The sequence below is a fragment of the Nyctibius grandis genome, chromosome 8 (genome assembly GCF_013368605.1).
Source record: "Nyctibius grandis isolate bNycGra1 chromosome 8, bNycGra1.pri, whole genome shotgun sequence".
In the NCBI taxonomy this organism is placed as follows: domain Eukaryota; kingdom Metazoa; phylum Chordata; class Aves; order Nyctibiiformes; family Nyctibiidae; genus Nyctibius; species Nyctibius grandis.
Genome location: NC_090665.1, coordinates 19,786,798 through 19,814,545, shown reverse-complemented (window position 1 = coordinate 19,814,545; position 27,748 = coordinate 19,786,798). Strand labels below are relative to the sequence as shown.

The following is a 27,748-nucleotide window of genomic DNA, read 5'->3' as shown; positions in this document are numbered from 1 at the left end:
TACGTCTTTTTGTTTTGGTATGTAAATCTTTTTATTTAATGGGCAATAATACTGTATAGATGACCTAGTGATGGATAAAACCCCCATAAAATAGCTTCATAGAAAAAACCCCACAGATGTGTTAAGAGCATTTTTGCTTTGTTTTCCCTACTGCAAGCCTCTTCATGTTTCTAAGACCTTGTCAGCAATGGGCTTTCAGCCTCTGCTTTGATTATAGCAGTGTACCTGATGCAAACTGCTGGTGCAGATACTCTGACACTAAATACACGACGGCTGGAGCAGCAGATACCCACTGAAACTGCAGGGTATGGACAGCAAGGAGGGCCATTAGCGTGCATGGGGCAGGCTGTGAAGTGTGACAAGTCCGGTGATAGTTTTTGTTGGGGTATTTATTTTTGCTCAGGGGATGTGCTAGAGAGAAGGCAAATACCTCCCACCAGAAAGCGGGGTGGTGCCAGGCGGGTGGTACAAGCAGTGGTGGGGAGTCACCTCCCCTCCTGCAGCAAGGATGATGGCAATCAGCACGCAGAGCAGTGTCTGCAATGAGGCTGCTGTGCCTCCGTGGCTGGGACCCAGCTCTGCAAACAGAGGCGTACAGGGCATGTCTCCCTCCCAGGTATTTACCCACATACCTACAGCCAGGCTGTGGATTCTTCAATTCAGCAGGAGCCAACACCCACCGCAGCCAACAGGGCTCTGGCTCAAGCAAGAGGGATGTAGTTTTGCTTTTTAGTTACCTAGTATTGCATCTAATTGAACCTGCTGCAGGGAAGAAAGGCTGATCTTAAGCTGATAATTCCTTGTTTAGATGTGACTTAAAATAACTGGCTTTGGGGAGCAGCAGTGCCTCCGCTGATCCCAGTGAGAAGTGTCCTCCTGCCAACAACAGCTGCAGGTCCCAGAATTACCACTGAGAAGGACATCAAAGGCCCACTGCCCCATCTTTTCCATTACCTGAATGAAAACCAAGAGCTGCTCTGAGCCACCAAGAGCTGGAGAACCAGACTCGGTCTGTACTTCCCGCCCCCGTCCCATTTCAGCACAAGCAGCCAGCCACTGGTCAGCCGAGCGAAGGGGCAGGGAACGCAGCTGTTGGGACATGGTCGTTAACCCTGTCGTAAGAGGGGCTATTAACCACAATTAGTGCCAATGAGATGGGATACGGATGTATGATCTTCCCATTGTTTTTTAAATATATCTGTTTTTCTGTGGATAACCGCTTGTTTGTCAGTTCAGGACATCCATAACTAGCTCTTACTGTCACATTTTGAAATTTTAGCTCATGAAGGAAAAATAAAAGCACTTAGGAGGAGGTGTCACTAAAAGCAAGTGATGAATCCTGGCACTGTCAGCATTTTAGACAGTGTGAACACATCTCCATGCACTCAGGAGCTAGTAATCTGTATCCTTGTTACTCATCATCACGTGTCTAACCATAACTATGTTTTTAGTTACCTGGCAGCAGAAGTATGCATGTTGTTTTTCAAGTATGAAAAGGCCTTTTCCTTGTGGCTGGAGTCTCCTACGCTAATTTGCCAGCCTCTAAACTTTGATCCTAGTCTAGTGCAACTGCTGTAAGATCAAGGGCTATGTTGCATGTACCACAACAAGTGATGAAGATGGAGAAAGGAGCAAAGATGATGGAGAGCAGGGGTTACAGCAGCTGGGTTGGAGCATGTGAGTTACTGCTCCAGATAAAGTTGTACATAAAGACTACAGCTTTTGCAGGAAGGGAAAAATTAGAATTTTCAGGGGACCCGAAAGTTTAGCTCAGTAGGAGGATTACCTGTGTGTTGGCCTCTCCCTCCCCGGCAGCAGTTTTGTTGTGCTCTTTTAAAAGAGCTGTCATTTAAATCTAACACCTTCTTCTTGAAATGCCAGTGGCAGTTCTCCTGCCTGTGTTTCCAGCTGAGCACAGCTGGGCTGCTCCGCAGCTGGCACATCAAGCATGGCTTCTTTGGGACTTATGTTAGCCAATTCCCATGATATCAGGGCATATAGATCATAGAATCATGGAATACCAGGTTGGAAGGGACCTCAAGGATCATCTGGTCCAAGCTTTCTTGGCAAAAGCACAGTCTAGACAAGATGGCCCAGCGCCCTGTCCAGCTGAATCTTAGAAGTGTCTAATGTTGGGGAAATTTCTATTTCTATTTTCTGTTTTCTATTTATATTTTATATTTTTATATATATATCTCCTACATCAAGGACTGGGTTCTGTAGGCAATAAGCATCTCTCAAAAGCCACATTGTAAGCCTAAATTTTTTAAAAAAATCTTTACTTGTGCCACAGAAAATCTAAAAAGTGTTAATAGCAAATCTAAGATTACATCCTTTGCATTCTGGATTTGGAGCCTGTCAAGATTTCAGGCTTTGTTTATACAAGCACTGATGTCTTATTTGCTGAGGTTTTTTTTTAGATTAAGACCAGTTTTTCTTTTGTACTCGACTCGGGTAAATGAAACGTAGGAGAACTACAGGTTCCCCCAAGGCTGACTGTGAGGGCTGGCAGCGTTTTGGGAGCGGTGCTTTTCAGCAGGTTGGGAGATCATTTGGTGCCTTAGAATTAAGAGCATGGCTATTTAATCAACTTCTAAAATCAAATTGCAAGCTGGATTTTTTTCTTGCTTAAAAAACAACTGCTCTCTTCATGGTATAATGACTGTGATGTTGATCATTACCTTCAGTGCTGTGTACTGAGGAGGAGATGGATGGGGTAATAAAAAAGTATAAAGAGCTTCATGAATTGGTGTTGCAAACTGTTAAAAGAGAGAAACAGTGATGGATCAGTTAAGCATCTTTTTTTCCAGTGGTTTTATTCTTTGAGATAGTCAGAGGAAATTTAATATTGCTATAAAATCTGGTATCCCTTGCACAAGAAAAATAAGGAGGTAACATGGAGAGTTTAAAGCTTTTTAAAATGAGTTTCTTAATAAATATTAGTTCTCAATGGTTTGTATCATGCTTTTTTTGTTGCAGCAGGAACAAAGCGAATGACACCTAATGACAATTTTTCTAGCTGATCATATTCTAAAGGCATCCAGATTCCACACATTGATTAGATATTCCACAATATACTTTCAGTAACTACAGTCATTATTCACTATTACATTTACATCACTGTTAATTACAGTATCACCAGCCTAGTTGTCTGAGACTGAAAATCTTGAAAAAATAGTGCTCTAATTCCTTCTAAAAATACTGTATGCTAAACCAGCCCTATAGCTTGCAGACATTTCTAACGCATCAGCGCACTACAAATTGCTCTCAGTGCTTTACCTTAAGAGATGAAATAGAACTTAAGGTGCATAATGACTTAATATATATCAGGTCCAAGGTTTTACATCTACACATATTTTCAAGGAATTAATAAAATTCTTTAGGCCTCCAGAAAGCATAGGTCATTTCTGCTTGTTTATATAAGAAGCAATTACTGCCAAACCCTCCCACGGTAAACAGCAACACCTTGCTACAAGCAAAAACAATTTTGTTGCCTGTGTTAGTGTCCTATTCTGGAATAAAAGGGAGCTGACTCAGTACGTGCAGTTGAGCTCTCCGACCTGTCTCCCAGGAACCAAACAGGTTACGTGAGAACATGACCTTGGTGAGCTGTGCTAATGACTGATTTAAAATTCCAGGCTTTTGTCTCAACTAGAGAAATAGATGCCTTTAAAAAACAACCCCAATAACACTAAATAAAGTGCAGATACGGTTTAAAAATTTTACAGGGCATAACTAGGTGAGCACTATACAAAGTATGTCCATTTTTTCCCAAGCTGTCATAATCCTGAAAGCTTAATATATTAAAAACACACCTCTTTTTTTTTATTTATAGGAGGTCTCTGAATACCTGTGCTATTGTGTTGTCGGCTGACAGCTGCACAGGAATGCAATGGTCCTTGTCTGCACTGAATACTGAGCATGATGTGTCCTTCCTGTGCTTAACTGGCTGGCATAGACCAGCCCGAAATGTATTTTGTGAGTTATTCAAAGTTTGAGAGGATAAAGTCATGTTTGCTGTCTTCTTGCCAAAAGTAGTGGATATTTGGACTGGAGTTAGAGCTTCTTGGCATGGGTTGTCTCCAGAAAGGTCCAGCGTACAGTATTCAGGTGGAAATACTGCTCGTGTTTAAGCTGGATCACCCTTTCAGGACTTCAGACTTTGAATTATGATGTTCTCTTGCAAATGTAATGGAGTTTTGGTCTCCTAAGGGAAAGATTTAGGGGAATAATCCCTTAAGAATATTCACTGCGCATACAAAATATTTGTTGTTTCTAATTTTTATACACATTCGCATATATTTTACTTTCCTTTCTTAGAAATGCTCATGTTTTAGAAATATCCGAGGAGAGAAGAGGTACAGAATGCAGCGTTTTGAAGAACATGGATATGATCCAGTAGCTGATCAAGCAAACGTTTTGCAGTGATGCAGATCACGGTACATGATGGCCTCTCTGTGTGCTGTTAAGCAGTGTGGTTGTAGTCTTCCTCGGGCATGAACTGTCTGCCTTAATCTTAATCCTTCTAATCCTCAAACCTTTCCTGTGTCAGGTGAGGATGAATGCTCTGTGCGCTCCCAGACATTTCCAGCCTATTTTCCCTAAACCCAAACCACCCTCTGTCTGAACTCAGAGTGTTGTATCACTTTAATCATCAAAGAGATCACACTGTCTTCAGTTATTTATGCCTTCTTAGGTTTACTTCAGAATAATGGCAAGGCGTAGGAGGATTATAAAATCATACTTTCATTATTGCACTTTCAGCTATGAATTCTTGAATGAGACCTTTCTCTTAAATCCTCCTGTCTTTATTCTCTGCACATTTTCTTTTTATTCTTTGTATATTTTCTGATTTTACTTGTTACTCTGAGTGCTCAGTTCTATATGCTTTCTATATGTTTTTTATGCTGTTTTCTAATATACTTTTATGATACAGGATAGAATGTTAGTGTGTATTTAAATATATTAGTATTTGATTTAGAATTTATTTTTCTTTTATTTTTAAACCAGATACAAATATCGTGGGGTAGCAGTGACTCATTTAATGAAATTGTTAAACAGCCTTAGACCCTCTCAAAAGAAAAAAAGCGCATTGCAAATGTGAGGGAGAAGTTCCAACATGAATGTGGTTTGCACAGGAGATGGGTAAATGGGGGACCTATTCCCAGAACACATCTCGGGTACATTCAGGCACCTCATTAAGGCACAGTGTTTCCCAAACTGCCAAATACTCGGTAGTTTACCTCAGTTTTCTCAAATAATGCCAAAGATCTGACTTGCACAAAAGCCCAAATTTAAGCTTCTGTTTTGGAAACCCTTGGCTGCATTTGTTTCCTGGTTGAAGCCTCAGACTGTAAAATGTTTTTGTTTTATGAAAACATTGCACAGTAGTTGACTAAACAAAACTCTAAATAAAAGCAAAATATCAGAATCCTTTGCAACGATCACCTGCTGCAGCAGGAAAGCGCTCTTGGATTGTTTTAGCAACTCACTGTTGCATGACAGGGTTTATAACAACCAGCTCTATTTGTAACAGTACTCTTTTACCGTGTTTATTTATTCAGAATTGCAGAAGGAAGCAAGTCTGTCCTGGTGAGTGGCTTTTTTCCTTCTTCCTTCTCAAATATCAGGTGAACACAGGGTAATCCAGACAAATCTGGTGAGTCTTACTATGGTGGTGTAAAAAGCAAAAGGGCTCTGTGGCTGGTGCTGGTTTAATGAAGATGCAACCTTAAATCTGTGCTGTGCAGAGGAGAGCCAAGGCTGGAACGGGTGTCGGTGGACTGGGCTGCAGCATGCCCAAAGCATCCGTGCCCATGGAGCAAAGCCTGGGCACACAGTGAGGTGCCAGGGAGCCTGGTCTGGCTGGCTGCTGGTGTACAAGCAGTGTGGAGGGCTCAGACATGGACTCGGACCTGGGCTTGGATGGTTTTATGGTCTATTTGATGATTAAATTGTATTTTAAGACACTGGTTGCTCAGGACATCAATGTCTTTGGAGCCCATAGGGATCACCTTTTTAGTGCATGCTTGAGTTGCTGTTCATAGATGATTTGATTCCTCTTGGCTGCCTTTGACGCTGTCAGCTCCACTGTAACATTTCGTTGGCCTAGAAAATGATGGGCGGCTTTTGAGCGAGAAAGTTCAAGAGTAGAAATAAATTCTATTTTTAATCCTGCCTCTGATTTTCCGTGGGCGACACAATCTCTCATGGCTTGGCAGTTCCCGGGTGCGGCGGTGTTGCGGAGCGCGCCTTGCAGCTTGTTTTACAGCTCCTAACCCACTTACATGCTTTCTCCTAGTTGGAAATTTCCGGTTTGGGGGGTTGTCATCCTATTAATACCTGTATGGCGCTCTGATTTATCGCAGTAGGTTGGCAATATATCTGTGGTATGAGAAAATACGAGAGAGGAATTTAAAGTAGTACTCAAGCATTAACAAAGCTGAACTGTGTCAAGTGGTGATAAATTTTACACTCTGCCCTTGATCACCTTATTATTAATGTCATCAATCTCTGTGAAAAGTGGCTCTGGGCATGACCATATTACCAAATGTTCTACTAAATAATTAATCATTTGGGGCATGTTGCCAGAGTTTGCTGCTTTCCAATTTAATCTTAGCAGCTTACTCATTTGTTCCTTTATTTGGAAACAAAAAGCTTCATGGATAAAAATGAGTCAAATGTACTGATATGTACGTGGAGACTATTTAGCATTGAAACCTCATGCTGCTTGCTCTAGAAATGTTCTTCCATCCTTTAAAACAACACCCCAAAATTAACCGTTCTGGGAATGATCACTTCGGGAACACAAGCTGTTTCTGCGGCCAGAACCCGCATCCCAGCTGGCTCTCCCTGCCCCTTCAGTATTAGCTCAGCCCTCTCTATGTTTTAAGAGGGCACTCAAAATGCCACACTACCAGGATATCTTTAGAAATAGAACATTACAGTGCCAGTTTGAGTGTTTAATCAAAAATGTCAAGGGGTATGAGTCCCTTTGTTGAACTGGTTATTGTTTGTAGTTAATGCAAAAAAAGTTCTAAGCAAACAGTTTAAAAATGTTATCTTCCTTTTAGTTAAAAAAAATTTAATTTAGAGTAATACTGTATTAATTTGTAGTGTTCAATTATTTAATGAGTCATCGAGAAAGTTTGCTAATTATAGTCTCATTTATTTTTCACAAGTTCGAAGGCTACAATGAAATATATTCTATACAGACCACGAGCTTTGTCCTACCCAAGCCCTTCTTTAATTGTCTCTGTTATTTCACATAAGAAATCAATTTGGGTTTAGTTTGAACATATGTACCTTCCTGAAGTACTTAATTTTGTTTCTGTCCCCCCAGGGATTTTTAGCTAAAAGCTCTCACATCTGTTCTGTCTGTGACACTGTTGTTTTTATCCCCTGCTAGCTTCTTCCCGAGTATCAGCAGGGAGCAGCCTGCTCATCAAAGATTAATGCCAACCTTCCACACATATTTACCCATTCATAGACTCTCCTCTTTCAGTGTGCCTCGTAGTTTTGTTTTTATTAACTCCCCTTGGATATTAGTTAGAATTGGCCAAATATAACATTGGCTTTCTCTTCTCTTTCTTGATGAGTCAGTTGACTGTACTTCCAAATCAGTATTTTTATAAGATCACTTGCAAACTTGCCTCCTATTTACTACTTGCTATTCATTCTCTGTTGTTGATCAAAACATATGGCAGTGTTTTTTTCACCTTGAATGGATGCCTGAAACTTTTTAAAAGGGAAAGTGAGAATAGTTTATGAGCTTTTTCTTCTGGAAATTAAAAAAAAAATAAACAACCACTTGTGAATACATGAATGTGGTTAGTAGGAGCCATGAATGTTTTCACAGATACTCCTTCCCTGCCTGAATGCTCTAGGGTGACAAAACAACTTCTTTCCTGCCTTTACTTGGGCTATTGTGCCTTTTTATTTAAAATATAAATCGGCAACTATTTTAACTTGTCATTTCCTATCACTGTGCGGAGCTTGTGTATAAAAGGTCACTGTCTCCCACAGTCACTCATGTATGTGTCTTGTGCAGTTTAAATTTCCAATTACAAACATAGGTTATCAATCATTTTATAGGTGACTATTGTGTCTACTATAAACCCCCGAATTCTTTGGTTTTCCTATGGGATACTGAACATAGACTCATACAAGAAAAGTGTTACAGTGTAAGTAAGTGACACATTACCCCAGTATCTTCCAAAGCCCTGCTGTGTAAAAAGCTACTACATTTAAGCAAAAAGGTGTGGTAAAATCCCTGATATCAAGAAAAACTTTGCCTATGCTATATGTAAACATCAGGAATCTATAAAGCAGCTCAAAATACTGAATACATGTAGGAATCTGTTTAAATCCGTATGTTGGGTATATATGTATATATTTTTTAACCTTAGGTGTCTCTAAATTTGAAGTTACTTAATCAGCGTGAGCTGCAGATGATGTTTCACCTCTGATGCTGAGCTGAATTAGGAGCCACAGGGCTTGCCAGGGACCAGGCTCTCCAGCCTGGAGTACTGTATCCAGCAGCCGCCAGCACCAAACAGTACACGGGAAAGTTTAAGAAATGTCTCTGTAGACCAGTGGGGTGGAGACAGTTTAGCCTTTTTAATCATAACTCCTTAGAAATTAGTTTAAAAACTAATGAATGAAAGCTTCAAAACCTGCTAGGAATTACTAGTAAGTTCTAACTATTTTTGCTGTTATTTTAATGGCTTACTCCTGTCTAAATTATCTTCAGATAGGGAATGCACTGGAGAGCATTTTGGAACATAACAAATGCTCTGTGATGAATATCTGACACGTGGACCTGCACACAGGAAGATCCTGGAGGGGTTGGACGGTTGGTATTTGCAGGGCAATGAAAGTACTTCAGCTGCTTTGGTGTCTGTAACAGGCTTGCAAGCTGCTTAGTTACCCGCATGGAGTACCAGTTTGGGTAACATAGCTGTTATTCACTCCAGACTAAGCCAGTAAGAACTGGGGGACATCAACACCAAAAGCCTTACAATTTTTAAACATCTTGCTGGGGTGGTATGTCATCATGAACTCCTCATTTACCCTGGAGACTGCTAGGGATATAGGCAATAGCTGTGTCTACTGGAAATAAATATAGCTAGTTACACAGTTAGCTTTTGGATTTCAAATAACTCGAAAGTTCAGGCCAACTTAAAACATGCACATTGATGCAGCCTGTAATAAAGGCTGAAATACAAAGTTTACAACAGATCTGTGTTTGGAGTTAAAGTTTCTTCCAAATCTTCTGCTCATAAAACTTGATAGTATTCAAATCTAGCAGTTTAATAAGGGTCACATTTAATTTCAAGTTGTGGATTCCATGCATTTCTCAAAGTGAGGCTTTTGCCAAGGTATTTTACTGCTCAGTCGCTGGTGATTACCTGGGAGCAAACAAGAGAACACAGAGTTGGACATGAGATCCGATGTTGAGCAGATGAGCTCTGCACTGTCCAGTGCTTTATCCTCCATCTTCCTTGAAGTAAAATCGCTTTTGTAGTTTTATCCTGAACCTTCCTTGCCTTGAATGAAATGTGAAAGATTGCATGACACAAATCCAGGACTCCTTTCCTTGTGCTAATATTCACATTGTATTTATCAAGTTTACGCTGGCTCTACCGATGTAAGTGAATCCTTTGGCAGAAAACCACCTGAATTGCCTCCTGTTGCAGAAATGCCTACATTTTCCATCTTTGAAAAATGAGTTTCTTCTCCTTCCAAGTCCGCTTATCTTTTTTTTCACTTTTTCCAGTGAGAGTGAAACTGTTTTAAATATAGCCTCTCCATGCTCCTACCCATATTTCAGGTAGCATCACTTTTGTTTGGGTAGCTCATGACCTTTATAGCTTGGATAACTCCTGTGGATAATGCGTTCCTGCTTTTCAGAACTGTCAGTGGCCATCTCTTCTGTTCCAGTTCTAAACACTTGGAAGCGTTTTTTCCCGTAACTGAGGTGACTGACTCAGTTGCTCTTTCGATTAGAAGTACGTACCCCCTGTTCATTTGCTTTTAGTAAGAGTCAGTATATTCCCTGCCACTCGAGGACTCTGCAGATGCCCATAGACATAAACAGTGCTTCTTCCTCTGAGATGTTGTTGTCTGGGAGGGGAAAGGAGGAAGGACTATTTGTGGGACATGTGCCATGCGTGGTGGTCGGCTGCATAGTTTATAAATGGCACAAAGTAACTCACTGCCCGGCGATCTGTAGGTCGGGTTGTGTTCTGACTACTGCCCTTAGCCTTGCAATCCTACTCTCCCCTTCCTTGTTTGTGCAGTTCAGATCCCTGGGCTCTTCGGCCCTAAGGGCTGTGTGACAGCAGCACTTCACCCGCACGTACGGAGGAAAACAAACCTCACCCTTGCAGCAGCTGTGACTGCCACCACTGCAGACACAACTGCACAACCCGCTGTAACTAAATCTTTCTCCTGGGCTCTGAAACCTTCTTCCCATTTGTTGTTTTTATTTTGCTTATCTTTGGCAAGTGCTCATTTATTTTGTCTTTCAATATTGCATTACACTGGTTAAATTAAAACCTTTAATTCTGAAGGAACATTTGCAGGATCTGGATGAGTCAATACGATAAAAGAGGTCCTCGGTAATTGTTAAACAGGAACCTAGCCTGGAGCAGTACTAACCAAAACTTGCTCCAAGTGATGCCGGCTTTGATGCCAGTCGATGTGAAATAAGCGGCCTTTGTTCAGTTCTGCAGCAGAGATCCACGGCACAAACCTCTGCAGCAAGCGCCACTAATGACGCCTTAATTTAAAACCGCAGACTCAGTAAAATCTTAACGGCAACCTCAAACCCTGAAGTTCTTGCAGCAGCCCTAGAACAACGACCCAAGCAGCCAGGGAGGCGGAAGAGGGTGGCTCCCTCCAGCACACAGGGGTAGGGGCCGACGCTGGCGCATGGCCTCACCGCAGCCTCCGGAGCCTGAGGCCCAGCCCAGGCAGACACCTCCGGCCAGCTGCTCCCACCACAACGCTGACCCTTCAGAAGGAGCTCTGCACGAACTCAACACTCTACATGAGTTACTTTAATCAGGAGACGTGTCCAAAAAATACACATTAACATGCGTCAGGGCTCCAGCCAGAATGAGGCAACAGTGCATGATCCTGCACACACGGCAAAACGAACTCTTCCCATCACCCAGACACTTCTGCGGTCACCCCTCACCGGGGGAGCTCCTGTCAAAGCAAGGAAGTTAACGGCCAACTACAGGTAAGTAACAGGCGTTTTAATAGAGGTAAAAACCACGCAGATGCAGGCAGGAAGAGGGCGGGTAATTTCTAACTGCGGTGACCCCGGCAGCCGCCGCCCAGGCTGGCCCAGAGTAGGGCGCGCCGCGCAGGCGCAGTGGGGCTGAACCCCGGCGGGGTGCCGCGGCTGACGCGGCGCGGAGCGGGCCTGTCCCCGCACCGCCCCAACGCTCGGTCCCGCCCACCGCCGCGGGTGACCTGTAGTAACCCCGGTCCGGCTCGGGCCCGCCCCCTCACCGTTCCTCGGGAGCCCGGCCCCGCGCGCCACCCCGCTCCGGCCAACCAGGAGGCGCCGTGCCGCATACGCAATGAGGGCGCGCGGCGGCGGCGGGCTGCCGAGCCGCGGCTGAGCCCAGGCGCTGGCACGGGCGGGGGCGCGCACTCGGGCCGCGGCGGCAGGAGCGGCCGCGCCGGGACGGGTGGGGGCAGCCCGCAGCGTGCGGGCGTCCTCTGGGCCGGGGCCCGGTGAGTGCGGGGCTGCGGGGAGGCCGGCGACGGGGTGGCTGCGTGGCCCAGCGCCGCCGGGAGCGCGCCCGGCCCCGCTGTGCTGCGGGGCCGCCGGAACGGGGAGCACCTCGCCGGGCCTCCCGGGGCCGCAACCCGGGGCGGGGCGTCGTGGCCTCCCGCCGCCTCCGCGCAGGCGAGTGCGGGCGCGGCGGACATCCGGGCCGCGGTGGTGCTGAAGTGGCCCGGCGGGGTGGGGGGGGGGCAGTGAGAGCCGCCCTCGGCCCGGCTGCGCGGCGCCGGGTGCCCCTGCGGCGGCCGGGCGGCCTCCCTGCCGCGGTGAGGTGCTGACCGCCGTGGCACGGCGCCGGGGCGCACGGGAGCGGCTTGCCGGCCACTCAATGAAATATTGGGCAATAATGGGCCCTTTTTTGTTCTGCTTTTCTTTGTGTTTCGGCTCTTACGTACGAGGAGGTGGAGAAAGCACGCCGTGAGTCACCGAGCCGGCCGGCGCTGCGGGAGAGGGCTGCGCGCCGCGGCCCGCCCGGCAGGTAACCGCCCGGCGGGGGTCGGGGGACGCCGTGTCCCAGCCGCGTAATCAGAATATCGCCGGTCTTGGGGTTTGGTACCGAAAGTGCGTTTGCGCATAGTCTGCAGTCGCGACGTGCGGCTTGTGGTCTGTGAGCGCAAGTACCGTGAGACCGGCCCGGTGAGGGAGGTACGAATCGGAATTTCCAGTCGTATTTTACTGTTTTCATTCTGATTTGTGGGGGTTTGGTGCTAGGTTTAGTGCTGAGGTGCGTTCCCTCCGTGGACTTGATCGGGAAACATAGCAGAGGAACACTCTTCACTCAAAGCGTATGGGAGAGGAGCAAGCGTTAAAAGATTTCAGATAGTTCCATAAACAGCAGGAGGTTCGGTTTGTGGGACCCATACAGAATCCTTGGGAAATAAGCAAACAGTAACTTTCAGAAAAATTAAAACTGTGACTTGAATAAAAATAAGGTAATTTAAGGTAGTTTATGAGCACTACTAGATTTTTTTTTTTTTAACTTGCTGAAGAAATAACCCCCACAAAACATGTAATAATTATGTACAACAACTGGTATATAATTTTTTAAAAAGTAATGCATTTTGTTTAGAAGTACCAGATTCTGGAACATGGCTTTTTTTTTTTTTTCCTATGAAATGGATTTGATAACAACAAATGTGAAATTCTTGTATTTAAATAGCCTCACTCGCTGACGTTAAAAGTGCTGTTACCAATATAGAATTTGTGAAAAAGAGCAAAAGCAATGATAAATGATTTTGAGTGCTTTTAAAAGTCTGTTAAGGGTAAGGGGACTCGTTCTTACTCAAAATATTTTAGAATATTATAGAAGTCTTAAGGAATATTTGAGTTGACAGGAGTATTTTTTATCGTATTGTTCTAAGCATCATATAAAGAAAAAGCAGAAAATGAAACCAAAAAGACTTAATGGGATTTTTGTCTGGTTAAATAGTCTTTCTCCAGAGTTGACTTACCATCTCATAGTGGAAAAGTTCACTGTGACATATGACTTTTTTTTTTTTTTTCCCTGAGAGTAAAAAGTAAAAGTCAGAAATGCTAGATGCGTTATTAGGTCTTAATTATGTCTTAAGAGAAAGATAATCATCTGGGAGCACTCCTAAGACTTTGTACTCATAACCATCTGCACGACTGAGAGTGCGAGCACATCTCATAGTATTTGCCTGTCCTGTGTGCTTTGAAAAGTTAAGGAAAGACATTGTTAAGCCTGGTAATTCCTCCTTGTCCTATGGATTTATGCTTCAGGAATGGTTGAAGCTAAACATTGTGACTGAAAGACTTAATTTTCTTTGTAGAAAACAAAGAAATGTTTTATTCAACATGTTTGTTATTGTTAGTCCCTAGAAACAGGAGGTAGGTCCAAATTAAATGCTCTGTATGTTCAGTTTTGATGGCCGGCTGATAAACTTGAGTGAATCTGATGGATCTGCTGATCTGTGTGGTCGAAACTTCTGAAACCTGTAACATGCTCAGCCTGTGGTATGGATCTTGTCCCTATTGGCTGGTCAGGAAAGCAAGCTTCTTACTAACAGAAACAGATCCCCTGGAGAGAAGCAAACCGACCAAATTTATTCTAAAATAGCCTGTTTGATGCTCAATAAGCTGTTGCTTGGTTCTGAAAGTTGTGCCATCTCCAGGTGTCCCATTCCACTCAAAGTAATTGTGAATATAATAAACTTCAGCCTCAATATTGTTCTGTATATTTCACAGTCGTGTATCTGTTGGTGTAGTGTGGTATTTTGAGAGAGATCTAGCTTACAGCCGTGGACAAGGGTAGGCTGTCCATACCTGTGCATCTGGAGGGCTCTGGGGCTTTGACAAAAGCAGGGTTCATGTCCTGAAGCAAGGTGTCAGGACTGTGGTGTGTTGAACCCAGTTCCTCTTTTCAGAAGTGTTGATGGATAGTTCCCCTCTTGCCCGCTCCATCTCCCTTGCTTGGAGGATCCCAATTATGTAAGACCACTGGGTAGAGCATGTTGGGCTGAGTATGCTGATATGTGTAACTTTTCCATTTATGACACTTAAAAAACAATAATGGCTATGAGAAATAATTTCTCAAATCAAGAGATCTGATTTGAGATTTCTCACATCAAATCAATCAGCCTAAAGCATAAGAAAATCAGAATGGTATTTCTTGGAAAACTGATAGTCTTTGAAGAATTAGAGGAAGTGTCTTCATGCTTGACTTAAAGTATGGTGTTCTGTTGCTGAACTGGTGAGCATTTAAGCCATTGATTCCCCCTCCTTTCTGTAGGCCAGTGAATAGTTTGAGCCACCATCGTACTAAAGACCAAATTTTTATCCGTGAATTGTCAAGGCATCTGGAACAAAGCAGCACACATGGCTCAGGACAAAATGCGAGAGAACCGTGGATAAAGCATTCTTGTTCATGGAGACGCAGCTATGGAGTAAATTTCCAGAAGGTAGCAGGAAGAACCGAATCCTGAAATCTTTAGAAATCTACATTTTTTTTAAAAAACATATGTTCCAGTGGAAGAGTAACTAAACTAAAACCTGTCCTAACAAACAAGCAGCTACTTACTGCCACGGTGGCAAAACCAAATGAATAATGCAGTCTGATGTTGCGACGTTACCAGACTTTAAAGACTAAGTTCACGTGGCCTGAATTCCACTCAAGCCCCTTTTCTCAGTCAATGGAGAAATCTAGGTGGTTTTGGAGAGCAGTTCAGAGAATTTATGTAAGATGCTGAATGGGGAGCTTCCTGAAAGCCAGCTAATAAGAAAGAGGCGGCAGAAGGATTTATGTGGAATTTAGGCCATCTGAATATGGCCCTAAGATGCGACTTAGTACTACTAAGTAAAGTGTATTAACACTAAGAAGACTTGGTTTCAATTTCTATCCATTTCATCTGCTGCTGATTACTAAGCAAATTTACCATTTAAACGGCTATTTAAGGGTGAGGGCTTCCTGGCTTGCTTTCCTGGCAGGAGTAACCCCTTGCACCAGCACAGCCTGGAACCAGCCTGGCTGGGGTACAGCTCTGCTGAGAAGACCATGGGGGGTCGTGGTGGACAGCAAGACAGCCATGTGCCCTGTGTTAACAGGAGCACAGCCAGTAGGTCAAGTGAAGCAATTATCCCCTTCCACTTGGCACTTGTTAGACCACATCCAGAAAGCAGCATCCAGTTGTACTGTGCCCCAGGACAAGGGAAATGTTGATAAACTGCGATGAGCTCAGTGGAGAGCTACCAAGGTTGTCTTGAGGTTTGAGCTCTTGCCTTGTGAGGAGAGGTAGAACTGTGCTCATTGTTGAGCCTGGAGAAGAGGCTTGGGTGGCCCTTCTAGCATCTGTGGGGAGGTTTTAAAGAGAGTGAAGCCAGGTTCTTCACAATGCTGTGTGGTGGGAGGACAAGAGACAGCAGGTGTGAATTGAAGTCAGAGGTCCATGTCTATAAGGCATTTTTCACTGTGAGGTCAGTCAAGCAGTGGTACTTGCTTCCCAGAGAGGTTGTGCAATCTCTTTCCATGGAGGTTTTCAAAATCAAACTGGATAAAGCCCTGAGAGAGCAGGTGTGATCTCATGGGTGACCCTGCTTTGAGCTGGAGGTTGAACCAGAGGCCCCCTGAGGTCTTTTCCCACCTGAATCATCTCGTGGTTCTATTTAGTTTCTGCCCATGGAGCAGTCACAGTGGAGGTTTCTGAGCCAGCTTATTTAGGACTGCATGCGGTCTGGCAGTGCAGGTTTACTCATCTTACTTGGAGGAATATAGCAAGCACTCAAGCCAATCTTAAGCAGCTCTCAAATGGCAGGACTTTATTTGTTTAATTATGCAGTTAGAGTTGGGAGAACTGCTCTTCATCCTGAGATCCTGATCTACATCAGGTTTTGCCATGTAGTAAGGCCTGAAGGGCTCTCGAAGGTTTCAGTACTCTGCTTAGAGAGACGGTTTGGGATCTAATGATTTTGAGGATGTTGAAGGAAATCACCTGCGCAAGGCTATATCCTAATCACGCCTCCTGAACGGCTGTTACTAAATCCAGGACTATAGCAGGGGAAAAAAGGTGCAGCTTGATGAAGGAAGCTCAAATCTTATTCTGTATTACCTTCTAAGTCAGGGAAAAGTTGTTCAAAATTCAAAATGATTTTAGAATCATCCAGTTTCAAAACTTGCAACAGTCTTTACTGATCCCTGGGAAGGAATTGCTCATACATGTGTCCTCTCGTTCCTGAAGTGGGCCTGTAGCTCATGGGAAGTCAGGGTGCTGATTTAGTGTCTGTAATCCCACAGGAGGAGGAGGAGGTGACGGCAAGTTGTTAACACACGTGCATTGGGAAGTCAGGTTTCCCTCAGTGTTTATGGGTCTTGTTAATTACGAAGATGTGCTGGTTAATTACGATATCTGAAATGGGACAAGCTAGCTTCACAGTTTTATGAGTTTCCTGAAAAGCAGGGAAGATAGGATTATTGAAAGTTATTGACTGTTGTTAGTGGAAAACAGCAATAACAAACTGCAAACCTTTTCCCATTTCACTTAAAATTGGAAACCTAGGGCTTTGGTTTTTTAGGTACCGTGTAAATATCAGTTACCCTGAATGCTTGTATCTACTATATGAAACCGGTATGAGACCTGGAAGGGGAAAGTAGATAATAAAGATTAGAAGTGACTTGCTGAAGATTAAGCAGCAGAATAGCAGCAGTACTGCACTGCCAGATCCAGTTCCCCATCTATTTGCTGTGTTACATTACTGTCCGTGTAGAACATTCTCTCCTCCTGTGATAAACTCATAAGGATACTGTGAACTGAAAACTACATAAAAACAGTTTTTCTGCCTCTTTAGAGGAAAGACTTTTCTGCCTTTCCCTTACTGCTGTCCAGGACAGGGTATGGAACGTGCCTCATCTCGTTGATGTTGGCTGCTGAGATGTAAGAAACCTTGACTGTCCACAGGAAGGTTTTCGATGGGTTCTTTGCTTCTTGACCAGAAGACTTCAGAGCAATTAGTGCAGTATCATCCATCAGTGTACATGATGACGTAAGCTTTATTGGATCAGACATACAGGATGATTTCTACCAACCAAAGTTTTAAGACAGTGTCAGAATATAGTCCGTGAAACAATGGAGCGTGGTCTGTGGTTGTTTCGCCAAACCATTATTAAAATCGAAGTTTGTGGGCTCATTCTGTGAGAACCTATGAAAAATGTGGAAAGTGGAGCATCTATGGTTAGTTTTTAAAAGTTAGATGTGCGTGTAATTTGTGTTTGGTAAAGAGGATGTCTGTAGTCTGTTTTAATTATGTGGGTATGGAGAAAGGCAGAAGGGAACCAGAGAACCAGGAGGTGACGGCTTTGCAGCAGGATTTAAGTGGTTATGTAGAGAGATGCATCTGCTTTTTTTGTCTGCAGATTTTGTAAGGATTTATATATTTGGTGAGTGCTGAAAAAGAGAGAGGTAAGGCAACAGGCATAGCAGGGAGACAGTGGTCCCAGTAATGCTCAGGCAGGGAGCTCGGTTGTCTATGTGGCAAAATGTGAGTTCAGTCTTCCGCAGCTAGTAAGTCCACAAACTACTTTGGAGGTTCTGTCGCCAGGGCTTGTCAGTCATTTGTAGCTGCAGTTTAATTGTTCTGATGAAGTATTGCTCCACTGTATTGTTCAAGGGAAGCCGTGAACCGAGAAGTGATTTTCCTAATGGACAGCTTTGGGATGCCTAGAAAATATTGTCCAGTTCTGCAGTGCTGATAACTGTGTAGATCCCCCCACCTCCCGACTTCAGGGTGAAGATGCTTATGGAGATTTTTATCTAGCTCTCTTTACAACATGCACAAATAGCTTAACCTGGTAACATCCAATACTTTCAAGAACAAGGTACAAATCACTTCCCTATCAAGCGTAGCAGGGCTGTGAGCTAGTGTGAGTGTCCTAGCCACAAAGCCAAGGCTGTTAGTGGGTGTTGGAAGGTGGGGTCAGGGGTTTTGATCAGGAACGGTACCTAAAATAGACAGTCATAAAGAAACTTCTGGCAACTTTTGTTTTCAATAATCTGTCATTTACCAACAAAAGAAGTTTTATTTAAAAAAAAATGTATTCTGTACATATCCTGTGTTATGCATTCACATATGCAGTTGTGGCCAGGTCCAGGGTGTGAAAGAATGGAGAGATCTGCTAGCCTGACTTTTTTTCCTATGCATCTGTAGATGTATGTACATCTAAGATAACAGAGTCTAAGAGTACAGTGGTTGAAATTTTATATATTTTAATTACATCATTGGCTTAATCTTTCATGATTCTTTTGGGGATTTTTTTTTTTAAATGCAAGATGCAATACTTCTGGTTTTTGAAATGTTAGTGGCTTATGAAACAGATGAAATATTTTATTTATATTCTTCTAGAAATATTCAATAGTTTATTCTGAACTTCCAGCTTGTCAACTTGTATTAATCTAATCTGACCATCTGTGTAACACAGGCATAATCATTTTGGCTGAGAATATTCACCAAATTCCTGCAAGTGCTGTTGGTACTGTGGCATCTTTCTTTTTTAAAAATGTCAGTGTTCTTGTAAAAACTTAGTGGTGAAGGCTCTACCCAGACAGATACTTCAATACTTTGGTCAGGTTTACATAATTAGAGTCTAAGGGTGTGTTTGTTTTCCTTGAACGGAAAAACAGGATTCCCTTCTGCCAAAAACTCCATCTACCTACATAGTATTTATGTACTGATTCTGAACTACTGACTTGAATTATCTCCTGTGAGGACGTAGTTACCTCCTCACCTTCATCCCCTCCAGTCCATGTCTCTGGGCACTGGATGTTGTCCTCTGATTTTCAGTGCCTGCATTTCTAAGTTTTATTTTTAAGGGTGACACATAAGGACCTGGAGCTGAGGACCACACTTCTTTAATGCTTCTCCACATAGAATAAAATGCCTTCTAATTTAATGAGTCCTTGTTTTGCATTTGTTTCATGTTATGCAATTGTTGGGAGTGTTCATAACTGATCCTACTTTGCTTTGCTTACAAAAAAGAGAGAATAATAAAAAGAGAGAAGAGGATATTCGTTCCAGTGTGATGGAGGAGGGAGGTTGTCCTGCTACTCTGTTATTTCTAAGGTTAGAAAATAGGATGATGACTCAAAAGAGCAGGGTAAGCATCCTTATGCCATACTTAAATACATTCCAGTGCTGGATTTTGAACAAAGGAGCTGTTTCCCCAAGCAGTATAGATATAAAACCTAGATAAAGTAGCTCTTTAGGAAAACACTGAATTTGAAATATTTTCTTTTTCCTTTGCTATTTCTTTCTTTTGTAATATTGTATTCCCCACTGTCCCTAGAATTTCAGAGCAGCCAAGAGAAATAAAAACCTTACAAAGTGGTTTGCAATAAAACAGCCTGCTAGTCTTTCTGTAACTTAAGCTTTTATGTGGCTCCCAGTGGGTCACCCCGTGCTTTTTAAGTGTGAAGAAAGAGCGCTGTCTGCCCATAAATACACGGGGAAATGAAGTTGAAGCAGTTAACAGCTGAAACCTCCTTCTGTGGTAGCCTTCCCTGGACTTCTTAAAGTGCATAGTTCAGGAACCATTTTGGCCAGCTTTGATGTTGCAGAGAACAGGACTGTGCATCTGTGACAAAGGTGGAAAAGGTCCTAAGTAAGTGGCTTCCAGGTGACATTCCTTTTGGCCACTTGGCGTTTATAGTGTCATGCTTATATCTGTAGGAAACATTTGCTTTAAGTCCTGTTTCTACTGTATGTGCAACATTCCTATTGTCTTATAAATCGCAGTTTGGTTTAGTTTGAGCCTTTTGGAAATCTGGAGTTAAATAAGCCAAGTAATTTTTTAGTGTTAGGTTCTGGAAAGTAGTAGGAGAAAGGCAGTTTCTGTGCATTGCAGTACAATTGGGGTATATGTTCAAATATAACTAATCTTAAAGTATTTCTGTTGAAACAGCTTAGGAGTCACAGCTAATAATCTGTAAACCTGGGTGTTTAGGAGGTGGGATTTCACAGGTGCTAATGTAAGCAGTCTAAGAAACAGAAGCCTGTGTTTCTGAGAACAGATTTATAACTTGTGGCAGAGGTAAAATTACTAAAAGTGTACTTGAAAATTTCATATTCACAGAACTTTGAATGAGTGAATTTAATTTCTCCCTTTCTATTTGTGCTCAGGAAAAGCTCCACAAGTTATTTTTCTGCATTTATGTAGTTGCTGGAGTGAAGTACTGCTTTTGATATTTCTTATATTTCTTGCTTAGTCCTTGCGGAGAGGTTCACTTCATGAGGTATGAAACGCCCAATGAGTCTTGTGCAAGTGTTGGCTTGAGGCAACGCTGCATGGGACTGTGATTTTTATAAATTGCGTTCCTGTTGCTTTTCTGCTGTGTGGCTTCGGGGCGATCTCTTCATTGTATGGAGAGTGAACGTTACAAAACAGCCTGAAGCACGCACATGGGCTTGGGAGCAGTAGTCTTTCCCTGGAAATGTAGTGGTCCCTTCTGAGGGACTTGTGACTTCCATCACTGGCCAGAGGAGAGGGATTGCTCCTGTTTGGGAGATGCAGTCACCACAGTGGAAAGTGGAGGGGGAGAAAAGCAGAAGTTCCTGTGAGAACTTTATTAAATTTTTTTTGGGTAGTAAATCCCTGTAGATGACTGGACACAATGATAATGTTAAAAAAACCAAAAACAAACACACCAAAACCCAAGCAATTGGAACCTGAAAATGTATTTATCCTTCAAAAGAGAAAGTATATTGGAAATGTCAACAGCTCAGCCTTTCAAATTAAGTGGTGAAACATCCCACTTTATCACTGTGATAGCTTTGATCACGCTGTGGATGTCCTTATTCCTTTGAAATGTATTGTAAAATTCCTGTTGAAAGCATTGTTCATCTGGCTGATGTTTTTCTTGTGAGGAACTTCTCTAAAGACTTGGAATAAATCCTTTTTCTTATGAAGCCTATATCATCATTTTGTTCCCTCAAATTTGCTTTGTTGCTTGTGCATATTCATCTGCTGCTTGTTCTTTAAAGAGGTTCTGGCTTAAGGTTATCCCTAACAAAAGCCCATCAAATAAAGAGGAAATGTTACAGAAAGAAGGCAAAGACAATATAAATACATGGGTTTACCAGATTTTGGAGCTGGCCACCTGGTATTTTAAAAAAAAAAAAGAATATAAGATAGTGGGTAATAACTTTTACTATCACACTACATGAACTCTAATTCATCTAAAAGTAAATGAGGACACTTTTACGCATGTATAGCTTCTGCTAGAGAAAAAACAGAAGCACCTTTACTGCTAGAAATCTCTGGTATTGTTATGTTAGATTTTTGTTCTGATCTGATAAATGCATGACTAGAATACAGCAGACAGATTGAATATATGGAAACAGAACATGTAGTTCTGTTTTGGTTTTTAATAAACAAACAAACCAGATGTATTCACTCCTTAGCATTTCAGATTTCCCAGAAATTAGAGAACTGATCTAAGGCTATATTTTGTAGTAGAAAATGGCATATCAAACCATTCTGGTCGGTCCCTTCTGTTCAAATGGAAAGCAGAGCCTGCCTCCCAGTGGAAGTACTTAGGAGGATTGTCTTAAACAATTGGAAAATGATTGTAGGCATTTGGATGGTGATAAACTGGCAGTGATAACTGGGCTGTTACTCCATTTCTGCAGTAGCCAAAGTGTGGGGGTGATGATGAAGCTTCTGGTTTATTTTTATGCAGACTTTTTTCATACTGTGTGTACAGTGGTATTGGTGGTGTTGTTTAAGTGCTCTTCCATGTTTAATTTGTATCTGTGGCTTAAAAATCTAACAGTATACTTGGGAAATTGGTGGTTTTGTCTCTGACAGTTAATTTGCAGATACCAAAGTTACTCTGAGGTCTTCTCCAGTAGTAAGGTACTCTATCCATTAATTTCTTTGCTTCTCAGACACAAATGCGAAAACATTTAATTCAGTTTGGCATTAAATACATCTCTTAAATGCTCTCATGACTGCTTATGAGAAGGAATGGAAGCAATTTATTGACAATATCTGATAAATCAAAGCGCCTGAAACCAGTAAGACACTTGTTTGCCCTGAAGCCAGTATTATGTAGTGGGAAGAAAAGGAGACAAAGATGTAGCAGCACTGGATAGTGTTCCTGGCATAGGCATTACTTTGTTGAATGACTTTGAATAAATGTTTTTATCACACTGTTTTCTTCTCTGTATTAGTAGTAACAGCAACGTTAACTTCTTGGGAAGTGCTTTCAGGTTTGCTGACAGCAGTTGTTACCTTGGAGCTGTGTTTTAATACTCTTACTAACAGAAGATGTATTCATCAATTCTTTAAGTATTTAACCTGTCTTAAGTTAATTTTCCTATTCAAAACATTTTAAAACTTATTTTCCTTAAATAAGTTAAAAAATTTCTAAGATGCAGAATTGCAATGAGGTTTGTGTTTTCAGCTGATGTTAGTATCTTGGAAGGGTATTTGTGTCATAGGTAATGGTAGCTTTAGGAGTCCCTGTTTTAAGTGTTGCTTCTGAATTAGTGCTGAACCCATTTTCATTTAGGTTTTACTTTTCACCCGTAACAAAGGTTTAAACTTCAGTTTGTAGCCCATGCAGTCAGACTGTGCGTTGAAAGTCCCGTAGTTTTTTGGGGAAAAATAAAGCTGTTTGTCTGCTTTGTGATTGTCACTTTAGCTTTCAGGTCCTCATAAATATTGCTGTCTTTATTTCATTAGAAAGCAGAGGATAGATTTACGAACCTGGCCTCTCACTCTCCTGCAACTTGGAGTGATATTTCATACAAGTGGGGCGTGGAAGTACATAGAAGAGGTTAGTGGCAAATGGAAGTTTAGCACCCATTTACTATTACCTTTTTAGAAATAACTGGATATACCAAGGATCCATTTAAGAGAAAGCGCAGGTCTTTGCCCTCAAGAAATGTCAACTGCTTCTATCTAATTTAGTTCTGTGCTACCACATTTGTGTCTCTGTTGTCTGCCACCACTAGGTGTGATTCCCCCCTTCTTGCTGTAAATGGGCCTACTAAGAGGAAAATGTTTTTCAAACTTTTCTAGATAATAAAACTATTTCCTTTGTCTCAAGATTTAGTTAATATAGTAGAAAGTCTCTCCTTAGGGTGAAGGACTTCTTCAGTTCATATAATTCCTACTGTTACAGTATCTTGGTGTCTAACAAGCACATAATAGTATATTTATCCTAATAACATGCCTTCTGGCTGCCTCCTAAGAAACAGGAGTATCATTTTACAAATGTAGCATTGAGATTTGAAGAACATAAATGAAACCCCTTTATATTTATAAGAATGTTAAATAGCCTACATCCAAAGTTTAAAGGTATTTAGGCTGTAGCACTTGAAATCACCAAGGGTGAGCTCCAAAAAAAGTAAGTAGTGAGATCATTAGTAGTGAGAGCAGAAGGTTAATCCTCCAGACCACAGCTCTTCTCTGATCCCATAGTGTGCTGGTGACGACAGAGTCACAAGGTGTTTCATGTATGAGTTTACGCTGATCTTGGTTCTCCTACAGCCGAGTGGAGGTTTGATTTACAGCGTGGCTGCCAGGCTCCTTCCCTCTCATCCTCCAGCTGTGTGTTCCCTTGGCGGGTGGCATTAATGCCTGTCTATTCATGGTCACCCAGTCTGAGATAGCAGAAGAATAACTTCTTTTGTAGTGCTAATTTGCTGTTGATTTAGGTGCCTGCAGTGACTCACCCTAGGCTCAAGTAAGTACCAAAGTTGATACAATGGAAAATCCACCCTTCTGCCCTGAGAAGAAGAGGATTTAAACTGGATCAGCAAGCTAATCTGACTCCTAGCCACACAGGCAGTCCTGTGTTGGTACAATGGAGGGAAAGAGCTGGATTACATTTTGGAGATGCACAGTGTGTTTTTATTTAGCAGCCCAGCGTTAGATCTCCTTGAACCAAACTGAAACCATACCCTCAGGCCATGCACTTCATGAGCAACCTTGGCTGCTCCAGCAGTCTGTTAAACACTTACCTTGGAAACTGGTTTGTTCCAGGTCATGAGGTGTCTTTCCTAATGGTCTCTGTGTGCCCTTGTGTACTTTTCAGAAACACACTTGTGCATAGTCAGCTGAGTTGCTGTCAGGACTGGAGTTCAGTTGTGGATTTGCTTATGCTGAAGCCTCCAGGGGGGCAAGTTGTGTGAGCAGGAGTGGGAGTGCTCCAGGAATCCGCCTGCCTGTGTTTGTGATCCCCAGCAGAGCAACTGGAAGCATTTAAAGAGCCTGAGTATTCACCCAGGGTTGCTGGAGAGGTGGGTCACAGCTGGAGGCTCCGAGGGGATCTGAGCAAGGTGGTTCAAAATTACCCTAGATGTCCATGCAGAGAGTAGTTATTCTCCCCATGTCCAGAAAAACTGTGTCCTTTTGAGAAAAAGCCATAATCGGTAGTAATTTTGGTCTCCCACTGTACCTCTTTCTGTGCAAGACAATAGCAGTTCACAACACGTGTAGCAGCGAGGAGAACAAAGTCCAGGGAGAGACAGATAATCTCTGGTTCAGGACTTGGAGTGAGAAATCAAGGACTGGAGATGATGTGAGAATTAAGTTCATTCTGGGTCTGCCTGCTTGAAAAAGTTTCATGAAAACTCTGAGTGTAGGTCAGACTGTTACAGCCATGAAGTCCTGTTCTAGATCTTTCTTTAGCAAAGGCTTTTTAATAACCATAACAAGCCCTGCATGGTCAGGTGGAGCTGTTGAGGAAGGTACTGCTGCTAGGTTTGTTTCCAGTGGGTGGTGGTAACTGAAGGGTTGGTGCACTGAGCATTTTTTTTACTCCCTGTTGCAAACAGACATCCTTTTGGACAGAGCTGTGGATCTGTTCCCAACTTGAGTCAATAGAGGCAGTCCACTTTGGAACAGGGTTTCAGGACTGCCTGGTGAAGGCTTTGTGGATGTTTGAGAGGCGCGTGGAAGGTCTCCTTTGCTCTAGAAGTGATGCTGAGACGCAGGCATGAGCCTGGGGAAGGGTGGCATGGAGGGGTGGAGAGGCTGGAAAATAAGCAAGCAGGGGACAAGGACAGCGTTTGCGTCTGCGTGGGAACCACTGGGCTTGGGAGAGAGGGGACCACCAGGATGGCTTGGAGGGAGCTGGGCCCTGGGGAGCAGCACAGGTCCCATGAGCAGTCCTGGGGCAGCGGCTCTCTGGGGATATGGGAGGTGGTGGGGAGGAGAGGCTTGCTGCGGAAAGCAGCGGGGGGTGAGTTGGGAGCTGAGGTGGGTCCTGGCGCTCACTCTGCAGTTGCCTCAAATTTGGGAGAACGTGCTGAACACCAGCTCTTCTATGGGGACCAAAGCATCATTTCCACCATTCTCTAGGGCTTGTTGGGATTTCCGTCCTCTCCGTTTCAAGAAATGTGTGAAAACACTGCTGCTGTAGCTGTGAGGAACATCTGTTTTCAAATAGAACTGTCTTAAATCCATATTGCTTAAATCCAAATCTTACACTTAGGTGGCTATACATTAGGATTTTTTCCTCAGCATTGTTCATTACCTCAGGCTCTACCTCACTTCATAGTCAAGGGAGTTTCCTTGTGAAGCATAGTCTGTTGCTTCTGTGTACATTTGGTTTTCTTTTCTATTTTTATATAGATGAGTACATGAGTATTTATAAATGAATAATAGTAATTTGGGTTTTTTTAGATCTCTTTTTGTAAGACAAAAGCTCACTGGCTGAATGCTAGCAAAGAAATGTTTTCACTAGCAGCTCTAATAGCAAATTCCAGATGTAATAAAAAACCTGCTTCCTTAGGGTTGTTAATGTTGCTTTTTAAGTCCAGATGTAAAGTAGTAGAGGCTAATCTCTAATAGAGTTAACATTCTGTATTACAGGCTTTGTTACATTGTGTTGAATACTTGGCTTGTTAGTTTTTATAATGAAGATACCAGGCAATAAGTGAGGATACTCAGTTATTTTGTCCAATAAAGCCTAACCCTGTAAATAACCTTTTTATCCTGTCTGTGAATGTTAACAAATCAGTTTCTTCTTGCAAGATTCACTGATAAAAGAAATCTAGTGTGTGTTCTTGTGACTGTAAATTGTTGACTGAAATGTTTTGGTTTTTTTTTTGTGTGGATATCTTGAAATCTCTGGGTTTGAGTTTGATTTTGTTTAAGTAGTAAATGTGAAATCGTGGAATTCAAGAAATGGGGCATGCGCACTGTGGGAACTTACCTCAAGCAGCAAATAGTCAATCCACTGAAACTGTTTCCTGGAAAAGATTATCTGCCTAAGAGCTGAATAGCTGTGTAAATAATAATGTTTGCAGGCAGGTAACAGATAGGAAATGTTTACATTTGCTGCATATTTTAAACATGAATTGCTGGCACAATTTTTTTAAGTGAGACTTATTTCCGCAAAGGGCAATAAATAAAGCCGTGATGTATAGTAGAGCAAAGTCAATATATGTAATGATTACTCTTTTATGTAGTCTTTTTGAAAAGTGTCCAGGAATATTTATTACTCAGGCGGAAATGTATTCTCAGTGTAGACAGACAGACAAAGACAGGTATATTTTTTCCACCCCAAATGGTAGAACTAGTGTTACACTGAAAGACACTGAGGAATTACGAGTTTGTCAGGGAGCCAAGTGGCGTGATCTACTGAATTTAACTAATGCTGCTCCAGCCACCTTGGTTATCCTGTATTTGAGTATGAACCATGCCTACTTCGTTGTGTGTTACAGTAGGCTGTATTTAACTTAGATGTAGTGAGCCTAGACTCTCTGAGGTGATACATTGCAGTGTTAAATGAGCAAAAGGTTTTCTTTATTTATTATAAAAGGCAAGTGAAAGAACGGAGGATGTGTTTCATAATTGCCATATTTAATGGGGATTTTCCATTTTTAGATTTTGCACCGTTGCCTGTGACAGCTCCTGTTGAGTAAACTGAGACAGGAACATCTTGTATCGGCTATTGTACCTGTACCTGCCATGATGAGAAGTTGCAGAAGGTTCCTTTTTCTTGTTAATTCATGCTTTTATTGTCGTGTAATTATTGTAAGCAGGTCATTTAGTAAACACATTCCTTTAAGGATTTTTTTTTTCTCATTTAACAAAAGTTTTCTTCTAAAACTAAAGGGTATAACAGTATTAGTATAAGTAGTATATCAGGCCAAATCACTGATTATGTATTAAGCAGGATCAGTCTTGAAAACTGCCGGTTCACTTCTGCAGACTCATGAATGAGTGTGCTGGTTGCTTCTTGTCATTGCTGTTGAAAAATTGTATAATGTTTTACTTGTGGTCTTATACTTCATCTTTGGTGACTACTTCATGAAACAGAATTACATATAAACTGAACAGAGTTATGTGTGTGCAGAAACATTCGTTTGCACAATTTTTCTTTAAATTGTATTCTTGCATAGGTTAGTAGCTTTTTCCTCCTAGATTTAATCTGCCAGCCTTTCCCGTATCACCCGTCAGGGTTTGAACACCAATTCCTCAAAAAC

The 27,748-nt window shown here is 42.3% G+C and overlaps 1 protein-coding gene across 6 annotated transcripts in view; it reads left to right on the top strand.

The window, feature by feature from the left end:
• The first annotated feature begins 11,664 nt into the window (after positions 1-11,664).
• The window catches only part of ACSL3 (acyl-CoA synthetase long chain family member 3), a 53,140-nt gene continuing 37,056 nt past the window's right edge, over positions 11,665-27,748 (top strand). For 2 of the 6 annotated variants that reach the window (XR_011048676.1, XM_068406811.1), the window contains exons 1-2: positions 11,676-11,751; positions 12,202-12,281. The gene's annotated coding sequence lies outside the window, so the exon portion shown is untranslated. Of the gene's footprint in view, positions 11,752-12,201; positions 12,449-27,146; positions 27,251-27,748 lie in introns of all 6 variants that reach the window. The other 4 variants (XM_068406813.1, XM_068406814.1, XM_068406812.1 and 1 more) reach the window with 4 other exon arrangements.